General features: G+C 36.1%; 1 protein-coding gene across 1 annotated transcript in view; it reads left to right on the top strand.

The window, feature by feature from the left end:
• The window catches only part of LOC138329883 (neuropilin and tolloid-like protein 1), a 129,756-nt gene that overhangs the window by 64,169 nt on the left and 45,872 nt on the right, over positions 1 to 19,715 (top strand). The gene's annotated exons all lie outside the window — the stretch shown is intronic.

Raw genomic sequence — 19,715 nt, 5'->3', positions numbered from 1 at the left:
ACACACTAGGGCATGTAGCAATTCACTCACACCTCAAGCATGACATTTATTGTCCGTATAGTTTCATCTCACTTATCTATTTGTAATAAATTTTTTAACTTAAGTTAGATGACTGTTTTGAGAAAACGTCTGTCAACTTGTTGTAATGACATTGTAGCTATATGTTGATTTTTGTTAATTGTTCATCCATGAAAACACATTTGGACTCTTCTAAAACAAAGATGGATCAGTTCATTATAAAAACCAAGGATATTTGAGTTTTGTGATGTTTGGTGTATGGATGCAAGCACAGAAATATTATAAGCTTTCACATTTTGCTTCATGTCTTTGTAAATATCAAGGTCTTGTTGTATTGACATTCTGTGACATTCTAGACATTTACTTGATAGCTGTCTCCCAGATACACCTTTTTCAAGTACAGTTTTGATGTTCATTTTGAAAGTAACCGTGCCTGACTTTAAGCCGTGTAGTAAACTCTAGTCTAGTACATATTGTTTGAGATTAGTAGGGCAAATGGAAGCCAAATTAAGGTTCCTAGTCAGTGTTTTTTCTCCAAGAACTGTTTCCTGGCAGTCATCCATAAATGACCCAAGGACATGAAACACAAATCCCTATCAAAATTAAGCTTTGTTCTACATATACCAATAGTGGTTTGACTGATGCAAAAAAAACCAAAAAAACAAAACAACAACTCAGAAACAATTACAGATGAATCAAAGTTGGTGCACCCAGATAGTAAAACTATACTAGTTTTTCAAGCAAAATTTTCTTTGATATAAAGTGAAAATTATAATGGTTCAGACAAACAGTTAACACAATATTTCTAGCTAAGTAAATTCTAAAAACTAAACAGTGACTCACCTATAGTTCTAATTAATAACATGCACTGTCATATAAATGGTAACTTACAATTGTTCAATTGGAAATTTAGCAACCTTTTTGACCTTTATATAGCATGCAGGACAAACTAAAGCAATAAACTGAAGAAAAACAAACAGCCTATTATATATTGGCCACTAAATTGTCCAAGGTCAGATTTTAATTATGACAATGAACTTAGGTCACCATATAGTCGTCTCCATTAAATTATTGTGCTCCCCGTAGAATATCATCTGAAGTGTCCATCTGACACAGTTTTCACTTTAACATGAGCCTTAACATAATTTTCATCCATGACAGTTGACTTATAGCTACTTCAAATCAAAGTCAGGAATGACACTCGTTTTAGTACGGCCCCATTCACAGAAACTGATGTCAATACTAAACCTGTGATTAGCTGACAACTGAACTGATCAGAGAAATTAAACCTGCCGTGTTAGCGATGCTGATTTTCTATATCGCTGAATTACTGCGTGCTTACTGATCCTACAGTAGATTGACTGGATCATGTGTGAACAAATTGGCATCATTAGTAGAAATAATGAATGGCAATTACGGCTTTAGTGACACAGCAATATATAGCATATCAGAATTACCGATGGGAAAAAACCGCTATAATAAAATCAAGTGTTCCGTGTAGAAAATCAGGAAAAGATTTATGTTGTTGAAGGGATAAACTTTGCGGATTTTTCACCGACATATATGAGATGCCACAGAAATCAAATTTCAGAGATGGGGAATACTTTAAATTGCAGGAAAGTTATCACCGTATTTGCCCAAATTTACGCCTCTTTGCCTGTTACGCATACTTTTCTACTTTCTTTGAAGGTTTTCTTTTCATTCTGAATTTCTTATCAAATAAATCATAGATCATTTTAATAACATTAATGATATTACAATGGAAATATTTAGTTTCAAAACATTTGAATTATAACTTATTGACAACATTTTTCACCTATTGCTTTTTTCAGCCATCTTGAAACTCATTTTTAGGCTCCATGGTTCTATACTTTCTAGGATAATAACTGTGTATATGATCTGAAGTGTTTATAAATCTGTTCTGTCAGCATTGAGCCAGCTGTGTGCACCTGTATAAATATTGTGTGTAAGTTGTTTATTACATATAGCTTAAAACTCCTTGTCCAATTATTAGTCCTTGTATCCAGTTTCATAACAGTAAAGAGATTAAAGCTTAGACGATCTATTCTAGTCCTTAGAATGGAGAACAGTTCAAATGTACTCTTTACTTATAAAAAATCTTCACCATCATTTGACTTACTGCATGTCTCCATGTTTTTATTGTTTGTGATGGCATGTTGGCATTAAGAACAATGAATATTATTCACACCATTTATCATAAAAACTACAGTGGATTTTTTTTTCAAATGTCAGTAGCCAGTTTCCTATAATGGTACCAGCCTGACAAATGTCTGCTGTATCATAATGGCAGCTTCTGATAAAAAAGACAAGATAACCAAACAATTGCCTCCTGGAGACAAATTGTACTGTATCCATATAATACCATTTTGATCAAGTTTAATGCCAAGGTTTTTTATTTGTCTTAATAGATGTTTTATATTTTCATTTGCTGGTAAGGTCAATAATGGTGACCAAACTCTACTGATAGGATAATTTAAGTCCTAAAATACTCTTGTCATGTGACTTAGTCAATGAAACTAGTGGTTGCAGAACAAACTCCTCATGAATATGAATTTAATTAGAGATTTTGAAATGAATTTTTCCATAAAACAATGAAAACAATCTACTTGAATAATGTTTTAAGGAAGTCGATTGACCATTTTTTTTCACTTTTTAAAAAGCAAATTATCTTTTGAACACCCACAAGATTGTAGAAGTAAATGGTAGACAGTTTTGGGGAGATTTCTATGATATCTTTTCTAAAATAAGGCCTTAAAGAGCTTATCGGCACAACGTTAATTTGGAGGTTGAGTTTACTTATACATGTATATATACTTGAACTACCAAGGATACAAATCTTTCCTTAATTAAAACACGAAACTTAGATTAAGGATTATTAAAGACTATACATCAAATTTGATGGGTGTATGTAATGTTCTGCCAAGTATCACTCTTGTTAATTAAAACTTACAACAATTCTCCAACTTGATTTACTGATAAAGCCTCATTTATATAGGCCTGAATTCAGAGTGTAGCCATTTATATAGGCCTGAATTCAGTGTAGCCATTTGCAGACGGAAGCTGATTGGACCACTAATCCAAAAGTACTGTAAGGAATTCTCAGAGGAATGTCATTGAAATTACCCTTCTCATTGCCTTCGGAGATAATGGCTGCTGTTTATCCGTGTACATCTATATGTTGCGGAAATTCGACTAAGTGCAGTCATTTCCTGGCAGTAAAGTTCCCGGTATTAACATCTTTAAGGCTAAAATGCAATGTCCCATTTATATGCCTACTTAAACGTTCTATATACTCAGCAGTTTACTTACTGAACGTTGTAAAGAAGTCAACAAACTTCTATATTTTTTTATATAATGTCACAGGGCCAAAAGAATTTTCTCTTCAAGCTAACATGAGAGAAATTGTTCTTAAAGTATTGTATGAGAGCTTCCATGCCTCCATTAAGCTTTTAACAACAAACTTTTTCTGACATTTCTCAACAAAGTTCTTCACCTCTTCGTCATGATTTTGAGAACAATGTGTCACAAGTGGTAGTTTCTACATGTAATTATTGACCATATTATGGTAATCTGTCTGCAACCAAAAGGCAATATTTCAATTCTACTATAAATTTCCTGTTTGATCTAATTGTTAAACCAGATGGGTAATATCAAGCTATGAACTCCAATCTGGTCAAGCATATGGATATTTTACGTTTCCGCCACGTCACTAACAATATCTACAATGTATACTTACATATATACATAACGGTCAAATAATTTAAAAAGTTGTTTTTAAGTTGTGCGGTCTTTGAAATCCAATAGTATTATCAGGTTTACAAAATAGCATGTATTGAAAAATGTCATCGCATAGTTTTCATTTGTTCGCTTGTTTCAAACCGTTTTGTTTGAAGTCTATTCAGAAGCAGATGCTATGGCTGTTCCGTTTATTGAACGGGAAATTCAAAAGATATATGTATTAAGTTTTCATTTTGAATGATCGTAATGGAAATATAAGTAATAAACTGTTAGGGCGCTATGAATTAATATTTATCTTTCTGACGGATGGGCTTCATATCAACTGTATGTCCAATCTGGTAACAGTTTATTGCTTAAATATGTATAGCTAATCGCTTTGTGATATGGCTGTGTCATCAGTAAACAAGCGTCCTTATAACATGATCAAGCACAAACGTCATGGACACTTTCTTCAGAAAATGTACTCACTGGGGATTGCTTTTCTTCTCCAAATGTCAAAGATCAAGGTCACTTTAACTAAAAATTGAAATTTGGTTTCCTCCTTTACAAAAATCTACTTCCTCCAATGCATGATTGTAAAGGGTTCTGTCCTTGACTGAGACACCATATAGTTTAAGTAGTAGTCTCTGCTCAGGGTCTAGCTCAGCTTAAAAAAGTGGGATATATGACTCAGGTTTGCATGTTGCCAGTAGAATGAGACCATATAGAGTGTGTTTGTTTTGTGTATTTGGCGGAATGCTTCAGTGAGGTAGCACTATAAAAAGGGCAAGAGTTTCACTATTACAAAGAAACATATAACACAAATATACTGCAGCCTCCCAGAACATGCAGATATCCACACACACAACACATTGCATGCAAGGGTGGAGGTCATCCTCAAATGAGCTTTATATCTATTAATAGGACCAGTCAACCAACCAACCACAAAACATTGTTAGTTCCTATATTTGTTACAAAGTTCTCAACAATGATCAACACTCTTGAAGCTTGATCAGCTCATTGGAAGCTGCACTTTTTGCCATGTTCTTCATTCAGTGATGCCTGCATACTTATTGTTTTAGTTAAACTCTGTTACATAGAAGATGAGGATTAAAAACACTCCCATGATTGAATTTGCTTTGTTGACCTTTTCACATATATGTTTGTCAAAGGTAAGTTTATCATCTATGGTGACACCAATATCCTTCTCCGAGTCAACAAATTTTAAAAATTGGGCATTTTCCTTCAGTCTGTATCCATATTTAGTTGTATTTGAATATCCTAATCGCATCATTTTACATTTGTCTGGGTGGAAGCAGAGTTTCCAAATATCTGACCATTGGCTTAATGAATATATATCATGTTGTAATATTTTGCAATCCTCTTCATTTTTTATTGATCTAAAAGCTTTCGTATCATCCGCATACAGATAGGTGTCTGTCCCAGTACTTGTTACATCGGGCATATCATTTATATAGAGAACAAAGAGAAGTGGTCCCAACACAGATCCTTGTGGTATCCCGCTTAAAACTGGATTCCACTCCGACGTTTTGCCATTCACTACAACTCTTTGTTTTCTTCCAAACAGAAAGGCTTGGATCCAGATTGAAAACTGACCACCGATGCCATATTTTGCGAGTTTATGTACTAGTCGGCCATGAGGTACTTTGTCGAAAGCCTTCATAAAGTCACAGTATATTATATCCACGCATGCTCCTTTATCCAAAATATCTGTCCATTTATCCATGACATTGATAAGTTGAAGAACCGTGGATCTACTGTCTATAAAAACCAAACTGAGCGTTACTAAATAGCTTATTTCTTTTCATGTGACTCATTATTTCATCCCTTATTATTGATTCTAATAATTTACAAACAACACTGGTCAGGCTTACTGGTCTGTAGTTTGAAGCCTCCTTCCGATCTCCTTTCTTAAATATTGCCGTTATATTAGCGCATTTCCAGTCCGCAGGTAATTTCCCAGTGTCGATTGATGTTTGAAATATTAATGTTAGAGGATGGCATATAATATCGCGTGTCTCTTTAAGAACTCTAGGATGGATCATATCCGGTCCAGGTGATTTTGAAATTTTCAACTTCATTAGCTTCTTCTGCACGACTTCTGGTGAAATATTTAGTTGAGTGATCGGTTCCACATCAATCTTTTCAATATCAGGTAGTGATTTATCTTTATCTTGGGTAAACACTGTCTGGAAAAAATTAGCTAGTACATTTGCTTTTTCATCATCTGTTGTAGTGATATCCTCTTTGTTATTATTTTTGTACAGATTTGAAATATTGGATTTAGTTGTTGTCTTAGATTTCGCGTATCTCCAGAACTTTTTAGGATTGTCCTTTACTTGTTGTGCTATTTGTTTCTCACGTAATTTTACCGCCTTCCTTGTGAGTGACCTTACTTGATTCCTTACTTTACAATATTCTGCGTAGACTTCTTGATCCCGAGTGGACATATATCTGTTCCATAATCTGGCCTTATTTTTGATTTTAGACAATGTCTTTTTATCTAGACAACTTTTGTGGTTACTTAATTTGCGCGATGGTTTTATTTGTTGTACTGGAACTGTGTCCCTGATTGAGTTTTCAAGTATCTCTTTAAATTTTGACCACAGCTGTTCCACATCATCTTTACAATCCAAAAAACTATTTTGCCAGTCTATGTTAAGTTTTCGGGACAGTTCTTGAAAATTTGCCTTTTCATATACATATCGCGTTTTCATATTATTTTCCATTTCCACACTGAAATTACAATGTATTCCGATGACTGAGTGATCACTTTTCCCTAAAGGAGGATCGAGTTACATAGAAGATGAGGATTAAAGGACGTTTAAAAATATTTTCTCAACAATCTTCAGAGGTTTAACAAACCTATACAACTACACATTGGCCCTATAAAGAACAACCGTGGCAGCAAAGGTTTTAATTTTCATTAAAAGTGACTTTGAGTTGTAAGTTCTCCCTGGGGTGGGGATATTCTCGGATGTTGTAACAGACACTGGTATAGAGATTTATAGAGACAGTCAGCTAAATAGGTGATATGCTGGAGTATGGGTGGTGTGTAACATCCTATCAAAGGTCACCTCTATTCTTATCGCATTCTGAGTGCATCAAGTTCTTTGCTTCTATCTTTAATTTGGTTTTATAGGCCCATGTCTTTTTTAAGGAAAACTAACCTCATTGCTGTCATTACCAGGTGGAGAAACTGTTTAAAAACTGTTCCATTATAGCCTGCTTTTAAATCTAAATTACATTAGAAAAAAACCATTGTAAAGGTCATTCTTTTCTATTGGAAAATAATTATGCTCAATAGAAAGAAATCTGTCTTGGTTTTTTTTTTTTTTAACTTTCACTAAAGGTTATTAAATATGCCAAACCGCATCCATGGTGAAAGGTTTTTTGAAGTGAGATAAGTCAACACTATCTATAAAGACCACCAAAAAGAGTCTTTATAGCCAAGTGGTCTTTATACACAGGTTAAATGGTGTTATATACTGGTCTTATTAAGCAGGTGATCTTATTACAGAGATGGTTGGTTCAGGCAGGTTTTATTTATTGAATCATTTATTCATTTGGAATATCAAGTAGTCATTGAGATCATTGAGACAACTTATAATTAGAAGTGAGTGATGGTTGAAGTATCAAGAGAAATGCCATCTAACTTATTTTTGGTTATGCAACAACTTCACTGAACTTCAGACAGGGCAGGCTTGTACACATAGGACTGAAGATTAAACAACCCCACAATGTTTGAATTGAAAATGACTTTTTCTTAGAAAATGACAGTTTTCAATGTTAATATACAACATAAAACTTTATCTAGCATTTTTTTGGTCCTAGGTTGGGATAAAAATTGCCATAATGGTAACAACATGATCAAACTATAGCCCACCAAAATGGTTATATAATATGGACACTGCATCAGAAGAGTTTGCATCTTGAGATTTGAGCTTTCTTAGAACATTGAACCCCTTAGCTCAGGCATCACTTAACCAATTCAAAGATGTGGTGTTCGGGTGAAAAAAGAAGTACAACGGTCTAAGTATTTTATTGTTTTCAACTCTAAAATGCAGACTGTAAAGTTCAGTGTCTGTGTCACTGAGGTTATTTAGCTAGCGTTTCTGTCATTAACTTGGTTTAGGACACGTACTGATGTAAAGTCTAGGTTCTGTTATGTCGCCAAGACTCCCTGGCTATCACCCGATGCTGCCATCTTTTTATCTATAGCGCCTTACCAGGAAATGGTTCCACGTTTAGATCTCCAGCAGCTTTATATCCTCAGGCAATAAAGAGTACACTTCACATCTCAGTGCTGTTCAGACTCAGTAAAATTGAGCTTTAAATGGTCAGTTTCAGTACAGACTTTAAGTGTAGACCTTTAGGACATGACAGCAGAATGGTTATTGGAACTGGAAATGTTGAGGTAATAATTGCAGTGCATACAGGTTACGGCTTTTTTGAGTGATATTAGTTTGAATGGTGTCTATCACAGACAAGTTACTACTCAGGAAGACCTTTCTCCACTACTAACTCACAGGATTTTACCGGTATTCCAGTTTTACTGCATCTCTTGATAAACATTGAAGAATCGTAACATTTTAATTTATTTCTGTTGCAATTGTCTGATAAAGATTTTAAAAGAACACCTTTACGTACCAGTCATTTTCCTTGCTCTATTTAAGCCCCCTCCTGTCACATTTGTTTTCCTTGGTAAGAGAGGGCACAGTGGTTCCTGATGTGTGTCTTATCCTGTAATGTCCTGTCTGCAGATTTAAAATTTCATATGGAAGCTGGAGGCTATTTATATGTCTTGCAGACATTTCTAGTTAGAGTTTTTACAATTTCTTGATGTTTGGTTTGAATGATTTCATTCTATTAGTTTAACGTCCTCATTATTAACAGCCAGGGTCATGTAAGGATGTGCCAGGTTTGTTGGTGGAGGAAACCCAGAAAACCCAGAGAAAAACCACCAATCTGCAGCACTCAGTATCAGTGGCAACTGCCTCACATGGGATTCAAACCCCGACCCAGAGGTGGAGGGCTTGTACAGTAGTACCCCGACTCCACCCCACCCCACCTTCAATAGAAAGCCTATTGATCCTTTTGTTAAAGAATTAATTCTTATCATACCCACACAGTTCATTTAAATTCTTTATCCTATAATTCAAACAGACTTAAGCTATTATTTCTGATGAGGTGTATATTGTTTCCACCTACTAGCAATTATTTCTGATCAAATATTTAGTGTTTTCAATTTATACTTTATTGCAGCAAAGATATAGATGTATCTAAGAGATCTTATTCTTCTCTTAGAGTGCGTAAATTAAAGATCTACAGTGTGCAATATATGTCACAATAAAAGTTTCAAAGTGAGAGCATTTATAGCTCTGTAATTATCTATACTGTAGTAATCAAAAAGAAGTGTTACTTTTATTTAAAATGTTGAGGTTTCCTTTCATATCAGAATATTTTATTGTGCTGATGTTAGCTGCTATGGGTTTTATTGAGCAACATGCAGTATAGCTCCTCTCTCTGATGTTCTGCTTGAAATTACTGCTAAATGTATGGTAGGCTCACCATTAAATAACTGCCTGGAAAATTTCAAAGGAATAATGATCTTAATGGGTTATCTGTATTGTATAAAACTCAAAATAAAAAATGTATCCACTAGCAACCTAATTATAATTATCTTTTTTAATTTAAATCTTAATTTCTGTTGCAAAAAAACTTATTGTTATGTGATTTGTATTCCTGTTGTGAGAGTGTATTAAAATATTACTCTGTAGATCAACTAATTTCAGTGGCAAATTAACTTTGGTACGAATTACAGTTATACAGCAATAAATTCCACTAGTTTTGAGTGATTGAGATTTACTTGTTTTTCTTAGGGTTCAAATTTGTGTAATGTATTTTAGCGATTTCACTTTGATCTTGAAATTCACAGAATTACTTAACCAACTGTCTTTCGCATGATTTACTTTCTTTATGCAAATAATTTCATGTAATTTTGTCTCTACAAATTTATATCAGCAGCCTTTATATTGATAGGAATTATCACTTTGTGTTAATGTGTCACAATGTTATTCTTTGAAAACTGAAATGGAAATCACAAAATATAGTAACGGCAAAAAAAAAGTTTACAGTAATCATGCATCAAGATAAATTGGTTCATGGTACATCCTCTGACTAACTATCAAATCACCCATAACACCACAATATATACAGTGTCCCAAAGTCAACATCAGACTTATACTGACCTCTGACCTGTCTATAAAGATCACCCCAGGGACAAACCTGTCTATAAAGATCACCCCAGGGACAAACCTGTCTTATAAAGATCACTCCAGGGACAACTTTGTCTATAAAGATCACCCCAGGGACAACATTGTGTATAAAGACCACCCCAGGGACAACATTGTCTATAAAGACCACCCCAGGGACAAACCTGTCTATAAAGACCACCCCAGGGACAACATTGTCTATAAAGAAAGATCACCCCAGGGACAACATTGTCTATAAAGACCACCCCAGGGACAAACCTGTCTATAAAGACCACCCCAGGGACAAACCTGTCTAAAAGACCACCCCAGGGACAACATTGTCTATAAAGACCACCCCAGGGACAAACCTGTCTATAAAGACCACCCCAGGGACAAACATTGTCTATAAAGACCACCCCATGGACAAACCTGTCTATAAAGACCACCCCAGGGACAAACCTGTCTATAAAGACCACCCCAGGGACAAACCTGTCTATAAAGACCACCCCAGGGACAAACCTGTCTATAAAGACCACCCCAGGGACAAACCTGTCTATAAAGACCACCCCAGGGACAACATTGTCTATAAAGACCACCCCAGGGACAAACCTGTCTATAAAGACCACCCCAGGGACAAACCTGTCTATAAAGACCACCCCAGGGACAAACCTGTCTATAAAGACCACCCCAGGGACAAACCTGTCTATAAAGACCACCCCAGGGACAAACCTGTCTATAAAGACCACCCCAGGGACAAACCTGTCTATAAAGACCACCCCAGGGACAAACCTGTCTATAAAGATCACCCCAGGGACAACATTGTCTATAAAGACCACCCCAGGGACAAACCTGTCTATAAAGACCACCCCAGGGACAAACCTGTCTATAAAGACCACCCCAGGGACAACATTGTCTATAAAGGACCACCCCAGGGACAACATTGTCTATAAAGACCACCCCAGGGACAAACCTGTCTATAAAGACCACCCCAGGGACAAACCTGTCTATAAAGACCACCCCAGGGACAACATTGTCTATAAAGACCACCCCAGGGACAAACCTGTCTATAAAGACCACCCCAGGGACAAACCTGTCTATAAAGATCACCCCAGGGACAACATTGTCTATAAAGACCACCCCAGGGACAAACCTGTCTATAAAGACCACCCCAGGGACAAACCTGTCTATAAAGACCACCCCAGGGACAACATTGTCTATAAAGACCACCCCAGGGACAACATTGTCTATAAAGACCACCCCAGGGACAAACCTGTCTATAAAGATCACCCCAGGGACAAACCTGTCTATAAAGACCACCCCAGGGACAAACCTGTCTATAAAGATCACCCCAGGGACAACATTGTCTATAAAGACCACCCCAGGGACAAACCTGTCTATAAAGACCACCCCAGGGACAAACCTGTCTATAAAGACCACCCCAGGGACAAACCTGTCTATAAAGACCACCCCAGGGACAACATTGTCTATAAAGACCACCTCAGGGACAAACCTGTCTATAAAGATCACCCCAGGGACAACATTGTCTATAAAGATCACCCCAGGGACAAACCTGTCTATAAAGACCACCCCAGGGACAACATTGTCTATAAAGATCACCCCAGGGACAAACCTGTCTATAAAGACCACCCCAGGGACAAACCTGTCTATAAAGACCACCAAAGGGACATAGAAAAGTGGCCTCCAAATAGAAACTAGGAAGAAATATTCTTCAAACACAGATCAAATTGTGATGACTATTGGAAACTTGGGACTCAACAAAAATGATAGTATTGAACAGTTGGTCTATATACAGAGGTGGTCATGCACTAAGGCAGGTTTTACTGCATGTCCTTAGTGTATTCAAAACATGATGTAATATTGGGTTTTAGAATAATTGAAATAGGAGTTGTGTACAAACAAAACCCCAGCTATCTAGAGCTGTTGTCTTGGTGACCATTCTCAGTCTGCATGCAATAGCAGTTCAAAGTATAGCGTTACAAAAATCCATAAGTTTTACTACCTCTCTCCTCTCAGATGATGATAAACATTCCTGTTGATATTCTAGCTGTCAAAAGACAATATCAGGAGATATTGTATGCTTTTGAAATGTGATCGTATGAAATATGTCTTAAAAGAACACTTTTTGTTGTGACAATGCAGCCAATATAAAAAAAAATATATATGTTTTATCTTAGTCTTGAGTGAGGAATTGTCTTAAGTTGTGTCTGTATTACATAAGATTTGTATATCAATGATCAGACAAGACCTTCTTGAATAAACTTCAATAGAAATGAACTTGAAAAGAATCTACATTGTATTCATTAGATTAGATTTAAGAAACATTTTCCTGTTTCTGACCAATAAAACATAATGCTTTTTTAATTGGTGTAATTTTTTAACTGAAAGAACATGGAACATTAACTTTAAAAAAATATATGAATTTAGTATTGCTGCTTTGGCAACTGAAAAACAGCAAGCTCCATCAAAATAGAATGAAAAAAAATAGACTGACTTGAATTGAAAATCATGAATATATGCATGAAATGTCTTTGTTTCTGAGTCAACTTTGATTGTCAAATTGTTGAATTTTTCTTTTGACAACATTTGGAATTTTTCCAAACTTTTGATATTTTCCAAATGTCAGTCCGAAAGAGAGCTTTGTGCAGATTTTTCTGTAAAAGTTGTGGACAGAATGTCTGATAATATGCCATGAATGTTTCACCATCAAGCAGTCAGTATGTCAGTCACACAAGACAAACCTAAATTTAAATCTAATCCTTTCTTCATGTTTTGATTCAGACAATGAAATCTTTGTCTTTTTCTGAATTTCTATAAACTGTAGTGTTTGTATGACAGAGATTTCAACTTCAATTTATTCTGCTTGATCCTGTAACTGATGGGCCTAACTGATGGTCCTCTTGAAGTCTCATCCTGTTGTCAAGTTTAATGATGTTGATATTTGTATCAAAGATAAAATTGAAGTCAGCATTAAATGGAGATAAGTATGTCCAAGATGAATTGTGATACTGTCAACACTTCTGAGCCGATTTGTCCTAGCTCTTCTTCCATCTAAAAAAAAATATTTTAAACTTCAGATCACCCGATTTGTTGCTCTTCTGCTTTTGGAAGCTCTTCCATCTTTAAGCTGAAGGTCTTCTGTGGAGATTTTACTTCCTAGAGGAGCACTTTGAGTAATGGCCTCTGATCAAACCTACCGGGACTTTTTCATGAATTCAATCTAGATTAAGTGAAAATTTAACCAAATCTATTAAAGATGCTTCACTGCTGACAAATGGTAATTTTTCTCTATCAAAAACTGAGGAGCAGATGATTTAGTATTTTTCTTCACATTACAAAGTTACTCTCTTTACACCATGAACACCATTGAAAAGTTTGAGCTTCTAATTTTACTTCAAGATAAAAATATCAAAAATATTCCATGGCATTATGTCCTATATGGAATGCAGTACTGATTGCACATGCACTGAAAGCAAAATAAATTATTTTAAATTGCTTTTTTGTGTTAATTAGACATATATATACACGATTAATCACCAATTATTGCTCAAATGATGGGTATCATTAATGCTCTGTCGGCGGTGGAGCATCTTTAAGGACAAAATTTAGCTTTATTAGCCCACCATCATCAGTCCGTTGTCTGTCCCTACGTCGATCCTTCTGTCCTTCCATCCTTCCGTCCCTTAACATTTCTTGTTACCCCTATTTCTCAGAAAGGACAGAAGGTATCTTTCTCAAATTTTCTATGTATGTTCCCCTAAGGCTCTAGTTGTGCATATTGCATTTTGGGACCAATCGGTCGACAAGATGGCCACCAGGCAGCCATCTTGGATTTTGATAGTTGAAGTTTGGTTCCACTTTTTCTCAGAATGTACGGAAGGGATCTCTCTCAAATTTCACATGTAGGTTCCTATATGGCCCTAGTTTTGTATATTGCATTTTGGGACCAATTGGTGAACAAGATGGCCAACAGGCCGCCATCTTGGATTTTGATAGTTTGTTACCGTTATTTCTCAGAAAGTGCTGAAAGGATCCTTCTCAAATTTCACATGTAGGTTCCCCTACATCCATAGTTGTGCATATTGCATTTTGGGACCAATAAGTCAACAAGATGGCCACCAGGCCACCATCTTGGATTTTGATAGTTAAAGTTTGTTACCGCTATTTCTCAGAAAGTACTGAAGTGACCCTTCTCAAATTTCACATGTAGGTTCCCCTACAGCTCAAGTTGTGCATATATTGCATTTTGGGACTGATCGATGAACAAGATGGACGACAGGGTGCCATCTTGGATTTTGATACTTAAAGTTTGAGTTTGTTACTACTATATAGGGGTTCTAGTTGTGTATATTGCATTTTGGGACCAATCACTCAACAAGATGACCTACAGGCCACCATCTTAGATTTTGTTAATTGAAGTTTGTTACTGCTTTTTCTTAGAAAGCTCTGAAGCGAAATCTATCTCAAATTTTATATTTATGTTCCCTAAGGACCTTAATTGTTCATATTGCATTTTGGTACTGATCAGTGAACAAGATGGCCAACAGGTAGACATTTTTGATTTTAATAATTGAAGTTTGTAACTGTTATATATCTCAGAAAGAATTGAAAGGATCTTTCTCAAATTTCAATAGTAATATGTAGTAAAAGTTTGAAAAGCAGAGAAAAGATCCCTCTTTCCATTGTCAGACGTAGGTCATTCTTTGGTGGGCGCCAAGATCCCTTTGGGATCTCTTGTTTACGATGATCCACTAAATTCACCTTCAGGTCTTCCTGTGCTTATTGAATTAATAACCATTGTTCAGCTGTCTTGTTTTATCTAATTAGAGAGATTGTTCTAATTTTAAAATCATGCACTAAGGTTTTCCGTGGTTTTTAACACAGTACCCATTCAGTTTGTAGACCATACATTATGGCAAAACAAAATGGCTAACACTCTATTGGCCATCTTCAATTTCCGTCATTGAAGGCTGCTTTATTGAAGACTTTTTTTCTCCCAACACATTAATGCTAAAATACATTATAGTACATATGGTTTAATGCGTTGTCATGGAAGGTAAATGTGTTCATATTAATAATTTGTGTGTCTACTATAAGTGAAACCTAATCTCCAAAATATTACCTAAAATGAGTAATATGTACCAAAGTAGTTAATATAATGATGCAGACAATCATTTTTCATCATCAGACTTAGGCATGTACACTGTAAATCACAGAGCCACCATTTCTGTCACAGCAGGATGCAAGAGCTGTGCTGATCTGGAAGTTTATGCAATCTCAGTGTCATTTTTGAGCTTAAGTTGTTGCTAGTGGATGGCTGTGGAATTTCCAACAAACACAGGATGTCAGTAGGAGACAGTCTGGCCTAACAGACACGAACACATATCCAACACTTCCGTCATTTTCCTGTATACCATTATAAAATCGGATTAGAGGTGAGAGGCTCCGTAATCAGGCAACGTGTTCCTGGCTTACGATGGCAATTATTTTTCATGAAGATAAATTTGTTAAGTAAGGGATGTCTGGCCTGAAGTTTGATGAAGGAAGTCCTTTTCATGTTACTACATATATATATATAAGGTGATGACTAAATGGATACACTATAAGGAGGCTCAGTACATATGCTTCAATATGGATGTTATCACTCCCCCTCCCCCTCCCTCCCCTCCCCAACCCTCCCCTCCCCACCACTCCCCCCCTCCCCACCCCTCCCCCCTCCCCCTCCCCCCTCCCCCCTCTCGTGTCCTCTATTGAACCATAGGATAAGTGGTTTTGGGTGGCAATGGGACTGACTTGAATATTTCATTTTGTCTGCCCCTTCTGAGCATTATTTCGTCTGGATTCTATCTTGTATAATATACACTATAGTTACATACTACCAAAATCATATAATGTCTTGGTTATGTACTCACCTAGGGCACATTTAAGACTGTGTGTATAAATGCAACTGAAAGTAGGTCATTGTGACCTGTATTTTGACCTACATGTACTTATATCTGTTAGGTGAAGTAGAGCAGATATTTACTAGATTTTGCTACTGTTTAGGACATTCCTCTACCTTAGATTAGCCACAAATCCATTGCCTTCTGATTGTCACATTATACATTTGAAAGTTAAGTAGTTATGTATCTATTTAACATGTTACAAAAGACAGAGTGACATGTATATCAATAAAGAACAGTGTCAGATCATGCACTATATTGCTGTTTCAATTTTGGTGCATGGTGTCTTTAATCGACTATAAGGTATATGACTGTCAAATATGAAATTTGTTTTTCTGATATAATTAAAACATACCAAGAAATGCCTTCTTTTGGAAGTCAGACCAACAATTATTATAAACCATGGGTTAAGCAGGTAAGCTTTATGGTTGTATCTAACACAGACTTGACACACCACCAGGCTGACAGGTCCTATACCCTTCTCACAACTGTAAACAGGGGACTCAGGGATGCTGCAACTGTCAGATAAGTTAATAAATCTCTCTTTGTAATGTCCATTAATGGCGAAGTTTGACGCTAGGTTTAGACGATTGTCGCTGAAGGATTAATCCATAAGGACTTAGGAAAACACCATCAAAACTTTATTTTGGATCAGCTCAGAGATAAATTTAAAAAAAAAAAGTGAATCTGCTGAAACAGCATTATACTGACAATGCAATATATATATATAGTACTGCATGGCAGATTGAAATGGTGGGAAACTCAGGAACAAACTTTCTCAATGATAGGACTCTGGAGACTGTCAAAGACATCATACCGAGGTAACATAATTTGTAATAAATTGACATATAAATGATAACAGAAGATATTGTTCTGAACTTATAACACTAAAGGGTTTCTTTTTTTTATCTATAAGGTTACCAATCCACTCTTTTTCCGAATTTGCATACTACAGAGTTATCTGCACTTGCGGGTAGGTATTGATTGTGACGTCATGTGTTTGGGAGCGCGACGTCATATGTTTCGGAGAAAACGATGCGAATTGCGCTCACAAAATAATGACGTAACAATCGATACCTACCCGCAAGAGAGCTAACTCTGTAATATGCAAAGACGGAATAATAAAACTGAGTGCTAACTAAAAGGAACAGATGCCTATATAAATTCTTATTGTATTTCTTGTCTTGATGTATGTATCACCTTAAGCTCAACAAACATCACCTTAGTTGTTGGGTTGATTTCTTAAATTGTTAATCAAGACATGTCTTGATTGACCAAATGTCGCAGTGAAGGATACAAAAAGTGGGACAAGACTCCTGGGTTCATCAGGTAACCATGAAGTTGGAGTTTCAGGGTTATCAGATCAAGGTCAAGGTCACTCAGATCATGCTATTTCTATAATACCATCATCAGCATTCCCTTGGCTTCATTGTGTCAATAATCTTCAAACCTAATGGACAAATTCTTGTTTTATGGTTGTTAGTTTGGGATTACTCCTTGTTCTTTCCCTTTAGATCATTTCATAAATCACTCCATCTTTAGACGCTGCAAGGAACTGTCGGAGACCATTGCACTGCTTCAGCAATATCATTACTAGTGACCTGGTACCTTGTTGACACCTGAACTTACTGACCCAAGAAAAGATAATATTGACTTCCGATGACACATATCTGCGGTTAATATTTTTTCTAGGATTATATCTTTATTACCTTTATTTTCCTCCAAAATGAAGAGTACAACATTGGGAAGATGGTCGTTCTCAGTTTGATTTATTATCAGATCCTGATGTATGAGGTAGTTACCATTTGCTAGGACATAAAATCTTGTTGTCAACTCTTCCGTAAGTATTAATCCTGTTCTTTTCTTTGAGACAAAAAATTCCAGTCTGGTGATATTCATTATAGCCTCAAACATAAATTCATCATCCGGTACTACCTTTCACGGGATTACAGATTTAAGCATAATGCCAGGTCGGTATAGCTATTTGCACAGATTTATAGTTTATAGGGGATAGTGCTTGTTTTAAAGCTACACACACAATGTGATAGATTATCTAAGAGAGACTCAGTTTGTTGGTCTCTGCATGAGGACTGTAATGATTTTGTGCTGTAAGCATTAAATTAGTTTTGTTTTTGGTATTCATTTATTGAATTAAATTATCTCACTCTATTCTGATTTTATTTTAATGCATTTTCTTCTCAACTTTTGTATCATCATCCTGATTGTGAGTACATGTACTTAGCTGATTCAATGTTAGTTCATCTCTGCAATCTTCACCTCCATTTCAACTTTTATCTTCCTTTTCATGCATCTCTGTGTTTTCACATTCTCACAAAATCCACTTTGTGGCCTCATCTATATCTTATTCTCATATCCTCATCTTTATCTTTTGATCTTCATCAATCTTGTGTATCCTCCTTTCCTCCCTTTTTCATCCTCTATCTTGGCCTTCTTACCATTTTAGGACCCCCCCTCCCAGAGAGGGAATAAAGGTAAAAAGTGGTGGGGAGTCCTATTTGCGGACAACCCGCCTGATCACATGGATCCATGAGATCGCCATCTTGGATTTTTTAATGTCCTGTCATTGTTGTAACAGCTCGTATGGCAGATTGGTAATAGCTTGATGTTCAAGTATTGATAATAATAATTAAGACGTTAACTATTCACATCCTCTCATTATCTTCATTTCCTTATCTTCACTCATCTTACCTTCCTCAACCTCACTTGATTATCTTCTCATCCTTCCTCTTCTCTATTCTTTTCCTATTTGTATCTTCTTTTTACTCCATCTTGACTTGATCTTATCCTAGTCACTGCCTGACTGTCACTCTACCCATCCTTTACATCTCAATCACTTCAATACACCAGTCACGTGTTGACATACATCGATGGTGAAAATAATGATGTCCAGCAGACTTTAATTTGGTCCTGGGAAATGACCAAAAAGATTCTTGTCTGAACACTCAATAGTGAGATAACCTGATGGTAACATGGCCAATGATTGCATGCTTTCCCTCTGTCAATATTATCATGTCCTTTTTCTGATTTGGTCCAGACACTCACACTGATCCGGCCTAGTTTTATAACTCCATCACTTAAAAGTGCTGAAAGACAGCTAGGTTTAGTCAATGATGTTATATATACCCTAACTTTATGCCTATCCTTCTTATACCTTAGTCACCCTAATGTTACTCCATCAAGATTATAGATAAAGGGAGGTCACTCTGTTAACTAGGATTCATTGCAATCAACGAGTGACAGTTGGGAGATAGGAATAGGATAACTCTGAAATCCTTGTTTGGCTACAATGATAAATGTAGGCAAGGTACAGTCAAGTCTGTCTATAAAGACCACCCAACACAAAAATGATTTTCATAGCCAAGTGCAGGTCTTTATACACAGGTCAAATTCTTTTGATATTCACCATTTTTGACCCAGAGAAAATGGTCTTATTAAACAGGTGGTCTTTATACAGAGGTTGTTGCTAAGACAGGTTTGACTGTTTATGAATGCTTAAGTGATTACAAGTGTTACATCATGCAATATTTAACACACATTCAACTCTTCAACTGTTATAAAAGGATATACAAAGACAATGTTATAACACTGTTGCAGACTCTCTTTGAAGTACATGTACATATAGATTGCAAGATGAGGCCAATGACCTTCCGGAATCCTAGTTACATGGCAGATATTGAGTTTATTTTCTATGTAATCTTCCTAA

The sequence above is a fragment of the Argopecten irradians genome, chromosome 1, assembly GCF_041381155.1.
Source record: "Argopecten irradians isolate NY chromosome 1, Ai_NY, whole genome shotgun sequence".
Classification (NCBI taxonomy): Eukaryota; Metazoa; Mollusca; class Bivalvia; order Pectinida; family Pectinidae; genus Argopecten; species Argopecten irradians.
The sequence above is the reverse complement of the archived record's forward strand: the minus strand, read 5'-3'. Positions and strand labels throughout refer to the sequence as shown.